This window comes from Emys orbicularis, chromosome 9 (genome assembly GCF_028017835.1).
Source record: "Emys orbicularis isolate rEmyOrb1 chromosome 9, rEmyOrb1.hap1, whole genome shotgun sequence".
Taxonomy (NCBI): domain Eukaryota; kingdom Metazoa; phylum Chordata; order Testudines; family Emydidae; genus Emys; species Emys orbicularis.
In genome coordinates, this window is record NC_088691.1 from 29,805,158 (window position 1) to 29,820,513 (window position 15,356).

At 45.6% G+C, this 15,356-nt stretch overlaps 1 protein-coding gene across 1 annotated transcript in view; it reads left to right on the forward strand.

Moving 5' to 3' along the window:
- The first annotated feature begins 1,415 nt into the window (after positions 1 to 1,415).
- The window catches only part of ZNF711 (zinc finger protein 711), a 38,081-nt gene continuing 24,140 nt past the window's right edge, over positions 1,416 to 15,356 (forward strand). The window contains exon 1 of the mRNA XM_065410315.1: positions 1,416 to 1,597. The gene's annotated coding sequence lies outside the window, so the exon portion shown is untranslated. The remainder of the gene's footprint in view (positions 1,598 to 15,356) is intronic.

Here is a 15,356-nt window from a genome sequence, read left to right on the forward strand (position 1 = left end):
GACTAATCCTAAAGACTTATCTACACTGGACAGTTTTACCAGTATAGTTATAGTTATGAGTGGCTGTTTTTTTTTATTTTGTTTAAACCCCTTCTTAAATGACATAACTGAAAAGAGGAACTCCTATATTGGAATAAGAATGTGTACATGAACTATGGCTACATTTACCCTATGAGTTAAGGATGATTCCCAGCATGCATACACATACTTGCACTAGCTTGATGAGAGCTAGTGTGAATAAAAATAGCAGCGTCACCAAGGTGGCATATGTTCCGATAGGGTTCGGGTGGGTGTGTAATGGGACATCTATCCTGTGCCACTGCTGCCTGGTCTACAGAGGCTACACTACTATTCATACCCGTGCTAGCTTTCATTGAGTTAGTGCGAATATGTGTACACGAGCTGGATACAAATCAGAACTCCTGGTAATGGGAGAATATGGCACTTTCTATAATTAAAATTTAATTATTTGTTCAGTGCCTTATTGTCTAATTCAGTGGGCTGTAGCCCACGAAAGCTTATGCTCAAATAAATTTGTTAGTCTCAAAGGTGCCACAAGTACTCCTGTTCTTTTTGTCTCATTCAGTATCACTCAGTGAGAAAATATGTTCCGCTTTAGGCCTATCACTAATTTTGCCCTTTGTTTCTCTTCCATATTCTCCTTTCTCTTTAAGTTTACCTTTGTTCTTTTATCTGTGTTTCCTTCTTTGCAGCAATTACATGTGTGCTTTGCTTCTATCACATTTTGTTTCATTTGCTAAAATGATCAGCAAAAGGCTACTTAGTGTTGACAAGGAAGTGCCATTACTGGGGGTTAGAGATGACACTATGTTAAAATAATAAGGATCAGGGAAGTTCACACAGCCTCTGAGCCACTATTTCACGTTGTCTACATTGTCAAGCAGACATCAGTGAAGTCACACATGGACTCCCATTTGTAAGCTTATCAATGCAAACATGACAGAGATTTGGAAACTTGAGTTACCTAACAAAAGCTGAGGTGCTGCAGCATGTGCATGCAGCCTCCAGGTCATAAAAATGCATCTTTGATACCCCTGCGTCTGTGTATGGCTGTAGCTTTAATGCCACATCCCTGTGGGGGGCAGCACAGGGCCACACTATGCACCCACGACCAGAAGCCTGCTCTGCATTGCCCCTTTCACTCTGTCCCCCGCTCTCGCCCCTTTTTCGGCTTCTCCCATTTATCCTCTCTCCGCCTGACCCATCCCCCCCTGCGCCCCAACTAGCCTTTCTCCCCCGCGGCTTCCATCCCCCCGCTTTGCTCTCGGGGCACGTTTGAGAGTAAAGTAAGGGCACCGACTTCAGCTGCGGTTCCTGCGCATGCTCACATCTCTGGGGCACGCTCCGGCTCCCAGTGACGTGCGTCAACAGCGGCAGGGCTGGTCGCGAAGCCGGTGGGGGGAGGGGGTGAAGGCCGCGCGCGCTCGCGCCCCGTTTCCTAGCCCAGCGCCTGTGATTGGTGCAGGCCCCGGACCTGGCGGCCCCGAATGCAAGGCCCCGGCGGCGGCGGAGTCCTGCGGCCCGCCCGACCCTCAGCCGGATCCGACCCCGCGGCACGGCGCAGGGACCCGCACAGGTGAGCGGAGGTGCTAGAGTTGGGCCGGCGGGGGCTGGGAACAATGGAGGCGACTAGGCCTCAGCGCAGGCCGCGCCCGGGGCCTGCGCGCTTCGCTACCGCCGCCGGGCTTGACCGCCGCCTCCCTGCTCTAGGCGTGTGGGCTCCGCCCGCCGGCGGCTGTTCCTCAGCTGGGCCGGCGCAGGACCCGGATCCCGCGGCCGAGCGGCCTCTCGGGCGGCCATAAAATGGCGGAAAACAAGATGTCGGCGGCCGGGGCGGGAGAGGCTTCGCTCGCGCGCGCCCCGGGCTGGGCTCTGCCTGCCCGCCCGCCCATCCTCCCCGCACCCTGGACTGGGGGCTGAGTGGCGACGGCTCCGGTGCCGCAGCTGCCTGGGCTCTGAGCCTCTCGGCGCCGCAGGGGAGGAGTGGGCCTGACGGCCCGGGAGTGTGGGGCTCTGCACGGGCCTGGGGAGCGCTGCCCCGTCCCCTGCGGCGAAAGGGGGAGTGTGGCTGTGGAGGTGCGGTGCCTGCTGAGCTGCAGCCCTGACTCATCACGAGCTCCTTTGTCTTCACGGCTTTGCTCTCGCACCCCTCCCCCCACAGGCACACGGCAGGGGGCGCTGGCGCGCTGGTACAGCCCCGCGGATAGTGCGTCCCGCGCCTGCACGCTCGGGAGCTGGGGCTGCAGTTCCCGTTCTGAATTTCTGCTGTTTGCTCCTAGCGTGCCGGGATCCAGGGCCGAGAGCTGTGCACAGGTCCCCTTTGCGCTGTCCATCTATTATTGCTGCAGTGTGTGCGCCAGCCCTCTGCGCGCGCACTCCCGTCTGTGGCTGCAGTGCACTCGCAGGTCCTCTCATGTGCTGCCGCTATTCAGCGCGCACACTGCTGTCTGGGATGCACATGTATGCACCATTGCTAGTACCCATCACGCACCCTTGCCAGTGCTCTGACCACACACTGATGACTTGTCTTTGTGGTGTTCATGAGCAGGCCCTGTCAGTAGTTAGCGCACACACCTCTGTCTTTCTGGTGCCTAGGCACATGCCCTGACAGTGTTTAGCATGCACACTCCTTTCTGTTATTTTCATATGTGCATTTATATGTCCTTCTGGTACTCTCACATTCAATCCCATCTGTAATTGTGGATTGTCTCATGAACATGCCTGTCTCCTTTTGTGCATATGCATACAACCTTCTTGTTTACACTGTGCTCTGTCATGGTCTGGAGTTTTATTATTTCTTTAGTTGTCATATGTATTTAAAATATTCAGGAACTATATGTAGACCTAAAAATTAATTTTTAGTACTTCTTGCCCAGGTGGGCAATTTTTTTATTTGGATGGGCGATACAATTTTTTTTAAATTTTGTTATGGTAAATGAAGGTGAGGGAAATAGATTTCATACCTAACTGGTAAATTTTCATGACTATTTTGCAGGCTGATATTACATATAAGACTGTGTTCCAATATACATACTAATTTTTATACTGCATCCTACATTGCTGGGTAGGGTTTATGTTAAGCTATGCATTGTTTGGGGGAGGAATAGATCAGTGGTTTGAGCATTGGCCTGTTAAACCCAGGGTTGTGAGTTAAATCTCTGAGGGGGCCGTTTAGGGATCTGGGGCAAAAATCTGTTTGGGGATTGGTCCTGCTTTGAGCAAGGGGTACGGACTAGATGACCTAGTTCTTAAACTTTTGTATTGGTGACCCCTTTCACACAGCAAGCTTATCAGTGCGAATCCCCCCCATATTAAAAATAAAAACACATTTTTTATATTTAATGTTATTATAAATGCTGGAGGTAAAGTGGGGTTTGAGGGTAGAGGCTGACAGCTCACAACCCCCCACGTAATAACCTTGCAACCCCCTGAGGGGTCACAACTAAAGCTGTGCTTCTGAAACGGAAGTCATGGAAGTCACGGTTCCGTGATCTCTGTGACTTTCGCAGCTGCAGTGGTTGGTGTGGCTGATCCCAGAGCAGCTAGCCCCAGGGCCAGCTGGTCAGGTGCCCCACGGTCAGCCGCACTGGATGCAGCTGGAGCTGTCCCGGGGGCAGCCACACCAGCCGCTGCTTGGGCAGCTGGCCCCGGGGAGTACCCGTGCAGCTGTCCCAGAGCCAGCCGCTGCTTGGGCAGCTGGCCCCGGGGAGCACCCGAGCGGTGGTCCCGGGGCAGCTGGTCCCGGGGAGCACCCGAGCAACTGTCCCCAAGGCTTCGGAGCAGGGGTGGCACGGGGCAGCCCCCGTGGCCAGTGCAGGGGCTAGCTCTCAGCCCCCAGACCCTCATAGCAGTGGTGTCCTGGGGCCCCCCAGAGCGACAGGGTCCAGGGCCTCAGGAGCTGCTAAGTTTTAGTCAGGGGTGTGTGTGTATGTATGTGTGTGTGTGTGTGTGTGTGTGTGTGTATATATATATATATATAGCAGGGACAGGTTACAGGCCATGAATTTTTGTTTATTGCCCGTGACCTGGAGCCTGGCCTTTAGCACACAGCTGAGCTGGGCTGCAGCTGTGTGCTAATTGGGCCACATGCGGCCCACGGGTTGAGAACCACTGGTTTACACTGAAGTGCTACAGCAGTTCAGCTGCACCACTTTAACATTTTTGGTATAGACCAGGGTTAGGCAACCTATGGCACGTGTGCTGAAGGCGGCACACGAGCTGATTTTCAGTGGCACTCACACTGCCCGGGTCCTGGCCACCGGTCCAGGGGGCTCAGCATTTTAATTTAATTTTAAATGAAGCTTCTTAAACATTTAAAAAACCTTATTTACTTTACATACAACAATACATCTCTACCCCGATATAACGCGACCTGATATAATGCTAATTTGGATATAAAGCATTGGATATAATGCTAATTTGCATTAGTAAAGCAGCGCTCGGGGGGGGGGGGGCTGTGCACTCCGGCGGATCAAAGCAAGTTCGATATAACGCGGTTTCACCTATAACACGGTAAGATTTTTTTGTCTCCCGAGGACAGCGTTCTATCGGGGTAGAGGTGTAGTTTAGTTATATATTATAGACTTATAGAAAGAGACCTTCTAAAAATGTTAAAATGTATTACTGGCACACGAAACCTTAAATTAGAGTGAATAAATGAAGATTCAGCACACCACTTCTGAAAGGTTGCCGGCCCCTGGTATAGACAGTCTGCTTTGGAAATTGCTCCAGTTTCAACAGTTGATGGCCAGCCTCCAGTGTAGTTGTGCCAATGAAAGCCCCAAGAGAAGATAAGGAAAACTAATTTGCACCAGCTTAAGCTCTTTCACAGTGCACATTGGTGCAAATCACATTGGTGTCCAACCACATTGTTGGCTGGACACAAACTGGCAAAATACCAACGTACTTAAGGCCTGAGTGTCATCAGTTCTCTTTGGGTACGTCTACACTTACCGGAGGGTCCAGCGGCAGGCAATCGATGTTCTGGGATCGATTTATCGCGTCTGGTTTAGACGCGATAAATCGATCCCGGATCGATCCCGGAAGTGCTCGCCGTCGACGCCGGTACTCCAGCTCGGCGAGAGGAGTACGCGGCATCGATGGGGGAGCCTGCCTGCAGCGTCTGGACCCGCGGTAAGTTCGGACTAAGGTACTTCGAATTCAGCTATGTTATTAACGTAGCTGAATTTTGCGTACCTTAGTCCGAAGTGGGGGCTTAGTGGGGACCAGGCCTTTGACTATAGCGGAAATTGAGGAAGCTCAGCATTCTGTTTCGTTGGAATCTAAATCTTACTCTTCCTAAACTTTCTCAACTGTTAACAGGATTGGAAATTAGTCTGTCTAGCCTGGACTTTCTTCTGATTTGTCTTCATTTCATTAGTTAACTTAGTTCTAGGCAGTATTTGTACTGGGGAAGTTTCTGTGTGTGTGTGTGTGTGTGTGTGTTTGTTTTTAAGCACCTTCCCTATAATCTAGTCAGCTGTTATTTAAGGTAATTGGTGGTTTTTTTCATCCAAAACTTTTCAGGAGGTGGATGGAAAAGTATGGTCAGGTAATTGCCAGGATATTATATTAATTGTCATTGCCATTCCATTGGCAAATGCCAATTGCCATTTATAGTCTAGAATTAAATCTGATTTAGTTATAGCAAGTATATACTGTAGCATCTGTCATAAAAATAGTTTGTATGACTTTAGCTTACTTTGAGAATAATTTTTTTCAGTCAAAAATTGGAAGATGTAAGATTCCATATCTGTTTTTTTTATTTAGAGAATAACTAAAGGACCTAATCCTGCAGTTACAACATTCAGAATTACCACTGAAGTCAGGAGAAGTTGTAGTGTGAATTGATTGCAGGATTGGATGCTTAAATATTTTTATTTTTCCATTGAGACTCTGTGTCTTATTATTTTTGATAGTATTGTCGGTGGTGCTAGGAATCTGGGTTGGGGAGTTGTGGGGGCCAGGCCTCCTTACTAATTTTAGGGGCTGCCTTAGTTGTTTAATTATAAGGCATCAGGGTGCTGTGTCTGGCCCCCTTGTTTCTCACCTGGGTGTTGCTGAAGAAGCACCCTGACACTTGAAATCCAGGATAGAACTACAGTGCCGCACTTCAGAAAACTATGCTTTGGCAACAGTGCTCTGTCATTTTCTAGCAAGGCCACTGACTGGCTGCAAGGCAGTGCTGCCAATGAGGGGAGGCTGGGGACATTGAATCCTCCCCCACACACACCCAAGGCTTTTGCACTTGCTCAGAGTTCAGTGGGAAGGAATGTGTGGCTGGACCACTTTTAAACTGAATCAGTACAGCTGCTTCCAGAGTGGTCTGAAGCATCACTCCAGTTGCAGTGCCACTGAAATTTGACCCATCTGCTCCTCTGAACAGATGGAGGGGTGGCCTGGCCAAGTTTTTGTCAGTGGTGTTGAGATTGAGCACATGGGGTCACAGTATCACTCAAATTTGGCCCAGCTGCCCCTCCTGCTAGATGAAGGGGTGGCCAGGCCAAATGGTATTGCAGCCTGGCGCACAGGAGTCTGTTTCTGTATGGTGGACTGCAGGTGAGTCTGCCAAGAGCTCAATTTCTGGTGGCACTGGCTCATGCACTGTGTGGGTAAGAGAGAGGGCAAATCTGAATTGGCGCCATTGCTGCAGGGTGTTCTTTCCTGTCATCTGTGATTGGTAGGGGGTGAGCGTGGGAAGGATTGAAGCTGAAGCAAGGGGATTCAACCCCTGATCCCTGAGGTCCAGGCAATATTGTTCTCTCTCCCTCCCTTCCCCTCCTTTCCCCCCCGCACATGGAATGGGATGGGAGGCATGGCCTGCTCCCTGTGGGATGGAGGGGATTCCAAAATGGGGTCAGTGAGTATGTTCCCTATGAGAAGGTCCCTTTTCACTGAGGTGGTCATTTGGGGAAGCTATGGAAATTCTCCACCATGAGCTCTCCTGAGGCCGGGGATGGGTATTGATGGGAAGTATGTTGAGCCCCTTGAATATCCCCCCTCATCTCTGGTCTTGGAAGGGGGGATGTAGGGGGAGACCCCTGGAATATTCCCCCTCACTTCTGGTCAGGGAAGTGGCGGGAGACTTCTAGAAATACCTTCCTTCCTTTTCCTTTCTAGGCAGTGGAGTGTGTAGGAGGGATCCTCTGCAATACATGCATTCGCAAATACGCACACCTTTTTCTAGGCTGGGGGAAGGTGTGTGATGTGAATACAAAAATAAATAAAAGCAAATAGGGAAGTGTTATACCCCCTTCCCCAAAACACAAAACAGCCCAAAAGGTATAGCTGGGAGGGAGCATCAGTTCCAATGTTAATATTGGCACACAACTTTTTGCTATTTTGTCAATATTGGCACAGAACTTTACTATTTGTAAATATAAAAACCAAAAACACATTAATTGAAAGTGGAGTTAAACAAGCTGGGGACGAGTATCCATGCTCATTCCCTTGGCTGTATCCCTCTCCCTGAGCCTTCATCTGTGTCTCTGTCTATTTAGATGGGAAGCTCTTCAGTCAGGGACCTTGTTTTTCCTACATAAAGAAAATTTAGCAAGCTTTGGGCATGATAAAAATATCCCTCTTTGACGTAAGGAGAGACTCACCCCTTTTCTGAATATATTTGGGGGAAAGCCTTTAATCCTGGGGGAGTTGATTGTTGCTTTTGGGAGGATATGGGTAGGTTGTAACTTGAGGATAGCTTTTTTATTTATTTATTTATTTATTTTGGTAGCTTCTGCTGAGATTGTAGATGTTTTATGTTCCACAATTTAAATAAAAAATGATGGCATCCACTCTAATGAGCAAGAAATCCAGGGTAGGATCGTAGGAAATTCTCAAGGGCCATTATCCTTTGCTACAGGAACTTGAGCCTTTCTTCTAAAAATAGTTCCCATCTTTCATTAAGGGCACTCCTAAAATTTCCCAATGATTCAAGCACTGATTGTGGGCCTATCAAAATATTATTTCTGTTATACACCTAACGTTCCCGATCAGGATTGGCACCCTGTGGTGCTAGAAGTTGTACAAACAGAATACAAGAATGTCTGTGTGTCTGAGACTTTATAATCTAAATTTAAGACTACATGCAACAAGTTGAGTTGAACAAATGGTAGGAGTGATAAGGGAGAGAAAGGATATGGGTGACATTGTTCAGGTGATATGGTTATATTCAATTGGCCTCTGCATATTCCCACGTGTGGGATCGGTGCCTCCTGGGGTTGAGCTGCAGAACCTTCTGGTAAACACCCTCTATGGGGCCACTTAATCCTCCCTCGCTCTTCACCAGTATGGGCCTCAGTCACCCCTCAGTTCCTTCTTAACCGCTGAAGGTGCAGTAAACTCGGATTGCATGTGGTGTCCTCAAGACTTTTTGACAGATTCTTTTTCTTTGGCCCTTTCATACTATTTTTGGTTTGGTTAGTTTGCCAGTTAGTACAGATTTCTGTATTTAAAAGAACAGAAAATACATGGTACCATCTGTCACAGGTATCTGGACCTGCTTTGAGCAGCAGAGCTGTCTTATCAGTTGAAGGGGAGTCTCCTCACATCTGGTCAAATAAGTCTGGCAAATGTAAGTCCAGTATTGACTTTGGAGATCTGCTAGCCTACGTTACTCAGTGCCCAGATTGGGCTGCATGTAGTTCCCCAGTTTTAACTGGCTTATTGAGCTCAGTGCCAAGGGTCTACTACAGTAGACACAGCAGTGCTGCCCCTGGATCTTTCTGGGTTTACTTAATCTGACACCAAGATCCCTGGATTCTTCCATGTTAACCCAATTTAGTGCGGAGGTCCTGGCATTGTTGACACAGGACTGAGTCCATGGATCCCTCCAAGTCAACCTAACCTGGTGCCAAGGTTCCAGCACAGTCAACTCTAATGAACCAGAAGCGGCTTAATGCCCACTCTAAATTGCATTACGGTCCCCTGATCTATCAAAGTCAATTTTCTTTGATCTGGTACTGTGGTCTCTAGTGAACTGCTTGATGAAGAGGTTCAGTGCCCACTATACCATTAGTGTTTCCACAATAGTTTGAGTCATGTGAGTCCAATACCCAGGTGTCTACACCATTGACTAGTGAATCACTTGCTTGAAGTATTCCAGTACCAATCTAAGTGATTAATCTGGTTTAATCTGTATCAACAAAGTCTGGTGCTGAGCATCCAGCACAATTGAGACTGAGCCATTTGCTTGAAATGGTTCAGTGCAAAGAATAAGCAGCCCAAAGGTCCAATATCCTTGATGAACCATCAATTTAGGTGGTTCTGTACCTAACACAAGTGGCAATAAGATGCTTGGATCAATGTAAGTCAACACAGGGGGTGATGAAATACATCCTAGAATACTTAAGGAACTGGATGAAGAAATCTCTGAGCCATTAGCAATTATGTTTGAGAATTTATGGAGGATAAAGGAGATCCTAGAGGACTGCAAAAGGGCAAATATAGTACCTGCCTATAAAAAGAGGAAGAAGGACGACCCAGGGAATTATAGACCAAAGCTTAACTTTGGTACCCGGAAAGATAATGGAGCAAGTAAATCCATCAATTTGTAAACACATAGAAGATAATAAGGTGATAAGTGTCAGTCAGCATGGATTTATCAAGAACAAATTATGTCAAACCAACCTAATATCCTTCTTTGGCAGGGTCACAAGCCTTGTGAATGGGGGAAGCTGTAGATGTAATGTAACTCAAATTTTAATAAGGCTTTTGATACTATCTCACATGACCACCTCATAAACAAACTAGAGAAAAATAGCCTAAATTAATCTGCTGTGAGTTGGGTGCAAAACTGGTTGGAAAAGCTGCTCTGGAAAACTCAGAGAGTAGTTATTAATGGTTCACAATCAAACTGGAAGGACATATCAAGTGTCCTGCAGGGATATGTCCTGGATTCAATTCTGTTTAATATCTTCATAAATAATTTGGATAATGCCATAGAGAGTACACTTATAAAGTTTTCAGATGATACCAAGCTGGGAGGGGGTTGCGTTTTGGAGGACAGGATTAGAATTCAAAATGATCTTGACAAACTGGATAAATAATCTAAAATAAATATGATGAAATTCAATAAGGACAGGCAAAGTACTACACTTAAGAAGGAAGAATCAGTTGCACAAATATAAAATGGGAAATGACTGCCTGGAAACAGAGGTGGTGCTAGTCCATTAGGTGTCCTAAACAGGAATATTCCCGCCCCCCTCACTCCCAAACACAACACATAAAAAGCGAATAGGGAACCCCCTTGAGCTGCTTTGAGCCCTAAGCAATTGCTTAGTTTGCTTATGCCTAGCATGGGTTCTGCCTGGGACGGAGTACTGCAGAAAAAGATCTGGGGTTTATAGTGGTTCACAAACCTAAATATGGGTCAGCAGAGTAATATTGTTGCAAATAAAGCAAACATAATTCTGGGATATATTGGCAGGAGTATTGTAAACAAAACACAAGAAATAATTATTCTATGCTACTTAGCACTGATAAGGCCTCAATTGGAGTTCTGTGTCCAGTTCTGGCCACCACACTTTGGGAAAGATATGGACAAATTGGAGAAAGTCCAGAGAAGAGCAACAAAAATGATTAAAGGTCTAGAAAACATGATACATGAGAAAAGATTGGAAAAACTGGGTTTGTTTAGTCTGGAGAAGAGAAGACTGAAGGGGGACATGATGATAGTCTTCAAATATGTAAAAGGTTGTTATAAAGAGGAAGATGGTAAATTGTTCTCCTTAAACACTGAAGACAGGACAAGAAGTAATGGGCTTAAATTGCAGCAAGGGTGATTTAGGTTGGATTTTAGGAAAAACTTCCTAACTGTAATGGTAGTTAAGAACTGGGACAAATTACCTAGGGAGGTTGTGGAATCGCCGTTATTGGAGGTTTTTAAGAACAGGTTAGACAAACACCAGTTAGGGATGGTCTAGATAATACTTAGTCCTGATTCAGTGCAGGGGACTGGACTAGACGACCTGTCGAGGCCCTTTCCAGTCCTATATTTCTGTTACAGTTTGATGCCAAAGATCCAGCGCTGTTAACTTAGAGTAAGCCACTTGTCAAACTATTTGACATTGGGTTTTATATTACCTCTTTTTATAGGACAAACTCTAGACCTGTTGCATACATTTTAAAGTAAAAAAAAAAAAATAGAATCCTGATCAAGTTCCTTAATAGCATAACTGGATGATAACTATCCACTCTGTTTGTGGCCTCCATAAGACTAATTACAAAGATACTACTCTTTCTTGACACTTCTTACACCACTTATGTCTCCGCTCATACAAGATGCAGAATGGCAAAGTAACAAGTGCCCATCAGAGAATTTCCATCTCATTTTCTTACTATCGTAATATTTCCAAAAGTGGACTGTAATGTTCACCTTGTTTTCCAGACTTTCCAAGGTTTGTGGATTCTGTGGGAAATGAAATCTCCCCATCAGGGCTCTAGGGGTGAGAGCCATTTGTGTAGCCTGAAAAACTTTAATCAAGGCCAAAGACTTATTTGCCAGAGAAAGTGTCCAAGCAGGTTCGAGGTTTTGTACAACAGCACAAATGTCTTTCTTAGGTCTTAGTCTGGCCTTATGTGTTAAGCAAGGAAGAAAGTCCCAACTAGGACTGTTTATTAGAGAACACTCCTTATGTCCAGTGTGATCCTGAAGCAAAACAGGACCCAGTGTCATTGGCAGACTGCCCTATCTTGAACTGGAATGGGGAATTCCTGTGTGTTCCCTTATTTTGTTGGCGCAGGAGATCTCTCTCTGAAGGGCAGTTGGAATGGAGCCAAGATGTTGACGATAGGTGTAACCAGGTCTTTGCAATTTTATCTTCAAACTACTTAGGTCTCATGCTAGCATCGCTTTCCAGTTTACTAACAAACTTCTTTCTTTAATGTTGCTATCTGTTACAACTTGAACATTAAAAACTGCATTTTGAATTTCACCAGGCTGAATGGGTTGTGATTTCAGCTTCCACCCTCACAAGCTCTGTCAGCAGTCTTCATTTGCCTTACAATAACCTAGTTTATGGATGGGTTGCTCCATGTGCCGATAGCTTGATGGCTGCACTCAAATAAACTGAATTTTTTCTTAGCAATACACTTGGTTGTGCTGTGAATATATTCACAGTGTGAATATATTCGTTTAGCTGCCCTGGGGTTTTCCTCGGGTGCATGTATCTCTTTTCCTTTGGGGTCAAGTCTTGTATCGCAAAACTCTTGGGACCTCTGGTCTGCTATTTGCAGAGTATCATCTGTTAATAGGGCATTCATCTTAACCATAGATATCTTAGTGAGATACAGGCCAAATAACTAATTCTCTATATAAACGGTAGCCCATATGGGAAATGTGATTTGGTCAGTGTCAGACTCCCCACTTTCAATCTCAAGTCATCTCTGTTTCCATTTTATCAGGCCTTTATTATGTTTGTGTTTCCACAAGTCTCTCCTACATCCTTGTTATGACTCATCTGGTCTTCAGTCATTTGGAACTATCAAAAACTAATCCAAATGTAGCATCCCTGTCTCTTTCATGGAATTTGTAAAGCTGTTGCTTGAAGCAAAAAAATTGTCCTTGGGGAAGTGAAATTGCACTTCCTTCTAAGTCTCTCTTAACTTTCCATTTAGAACTCCTCCTTGCTTTTGTAGTTTTTACAGTCCTTGTTCATCTAGAACTCCTCGGCCAACTTTCCTAACAGTTGTACTGCTCTAGTCTCTCACAAGTAGTAATGTACTTGGGGCCACTAGAAGAAAAAAAGAGAAATTACTTACTAGTATCTGTTCTTCAAGTGTGTTGCTGCTACATATTCACACTCCTCACCCATCTTCTGAACCTCTTTGGAGTCTCCGATCAAGAATTCTGAAATTAGGGAAAAACTGAAGGGCGGTTTGAGCCCCTGCCCCTTTTATACTATTAAAATCCTCTGCAAGGGAAGGCGAGAAGGAGGGTTGAGTGGCCTCAACAGGCACTGTTCTCCAGAAGATTTAGCAGCTCAACACCAGAAGGGGCCAGAATATGCAGGTCAACACTCACAAAGAACAAGGCTGTGTCTAGACTGCCACTTTCAGCGCTAAAACTTTAGTCGTTCATGGGTGTGAAAAAACACCCCCCTAAGCGACCAAAGTTTTAGTACTGAAAAGCGCCAGTATAGACAGCACTTTATCAGCGATAAAGCTACCACCCTCATTCGGGGTGGTTATTTTTTGTTGCCAGGAGAGCCCCCCCCCCCCCGTGATAAAATGGGACTACACTGCCCGTGTCACAGCACTGCCGCGGCTGCGCTGTAACATGGGCAGTGTAGACATATCCCAAGTTATTGGTAAGTAAACTCTCTTTAGTACTGCACAACTTGATAGCTTCTGATTATGGTGGTTTTTAAGATTTTTGCCTGTGATTATTTGTATATTTATAACTCAGCTGTTACTGAACTTTGTAATTAGGTGATAACCCTTCTCAAGGACCAGGAGTTACCACCTGTCCTCCAGTTAGATTACCTTTAAAACAAACACCCATAATGGACAGTAGTGAAGTCACTGGGCTTCTGAAGCCTCCTGCCTCTCCATCAAAGTCCCTTACAGCCAAACACTTCCATCAGCAAAAGTTCAGAAAGGGTGGAGTATATGGATATCACAGGATTGTGAAGGTAGTTTCTGCGTCCAGTGAGGTAGTATTGGGGCCCCTGACTACAACAGTTGTCCTACCCATGATACTGCTGTTCTGGAGGAAGTTTTCCAGTATGGTACTAGAGGAGTAGGCTAGAAGCCTACTGCCCAATTGCCTTTCCCCTTAGTATCTGGATCCAGGAGGCATTGTGGGCAAAAAAGTACCTAATCTAATACTGAGGTTGTGGTGCACACAAAATGCTGTGGAATCAGATTACTAAGCAGGATCATTATTGTCATTGGCCCAAGAATAAATTTCAGGAATGACAACATAGCATTCAAATGAGATCCTGTCCTCAAAAAGTAAGAGAGACTTCAGTCATAAGATTTCAGATATCCATGCCCACAGAGGCCCCGTCTTGAAGTCCTTAAAATGTTCCTAACTTGGACTACATCTGCTCAGTTTCTGCAATATGTTTCAAATGGGTGCTAGCCAAATTATTTATTATTTGCATTACTATAGTATCTAGGAGCCCTAGTCATGGATCAGGACCCTGTTGTGCTAGGTGCTGTAGAGACAGAACAAAAAGACCATCCCTGCCCCAAGCAGTGTACAGTCTAAATCAACAGATGAATACAGACAGACAGAGTAGAAGGAGTCAGCACTGATAGGCTGTGGTCTCAACACACTAAAACCATTCTCAAGCTTTTTGTAGGCTTCACAGCAAAGGAGATTTGAGAAGGGACTTGAAGGTGAATAATGAGGTAGCTTTGTGGATGCTAATGGTGAACATCTCTCAAGTATATGTCAGCAGTGGAGAAAGCACAAGGGGGTTGTTTGAAAATGTTATAAGGAGAAATGGATGCTGGCATCATGGGTAGATTAGAAGTGGGCATTGATAGTGAATGAGAGAGAGAGAGAGCGTGGGGATTGATCCTGAAGGGCCTTGGAAGTGAATACAGGCAGCTTATGGTTATTGCTTTTTGTCCTGACCTGAATAAAAATCCACTGTACATGGTGGATAAGTGAAATACCTCTGAGTTGAATCAATGGCATCAGGGGCTTGTAGTTGCTATCATCTTTTTGAACTTAAACCATTAAATTTGTTTTCCAAATAAAGTCCAAATTTAAGATTGTGTAATATTTTTTTGAGATCCAGAAGTCCCGAACTCTGGCAGGTGCCTCCCATGAGACTGAAGCCCCGAGTCCCAGCAGGCACTTCCCACAAGGCTGCAGGCATGGCCTGGCTCTCAAACTTCTGAAGATTGTAGTAGCAGCTCGGAGGGTCAGTAAGTTTGGCCACCCCTGCAATATAGCTACATTAAACAATTTGTGAGCCTATTTGAGCCAAACATAATCCTTCAAAATTTGAAAATCTGACCTTAGTGAAACCAATAGACAGGAACACAAACTGCAGCAGGCAATAGATGGGAAAATAGAAGGGCCGAAATGGATTTCAAAGAACAGACCGTTAAAGGTGTAAGAACAAAGAGATTCTTTAAGTGCATTGGAGGCAGAAAGTCTGCAAAAAAATTTGATGGGTCTGCTGGATCACCAGGAGCTAAAGGAAGCATTTAAAGAAAATGAAGATTTCGCTGAGAAGCTAAATGATTTCTCTGCATCTATCTTCAGTGCCAGGAATGTTGGGAAGATACCTACCCCAGACTAGTTCTTTTCTGGGAATAAATGTGAGGTGCTATTGGAGATTAAGATGTTGGAAGAAGGAGGTGCCTGGAGGAAATTG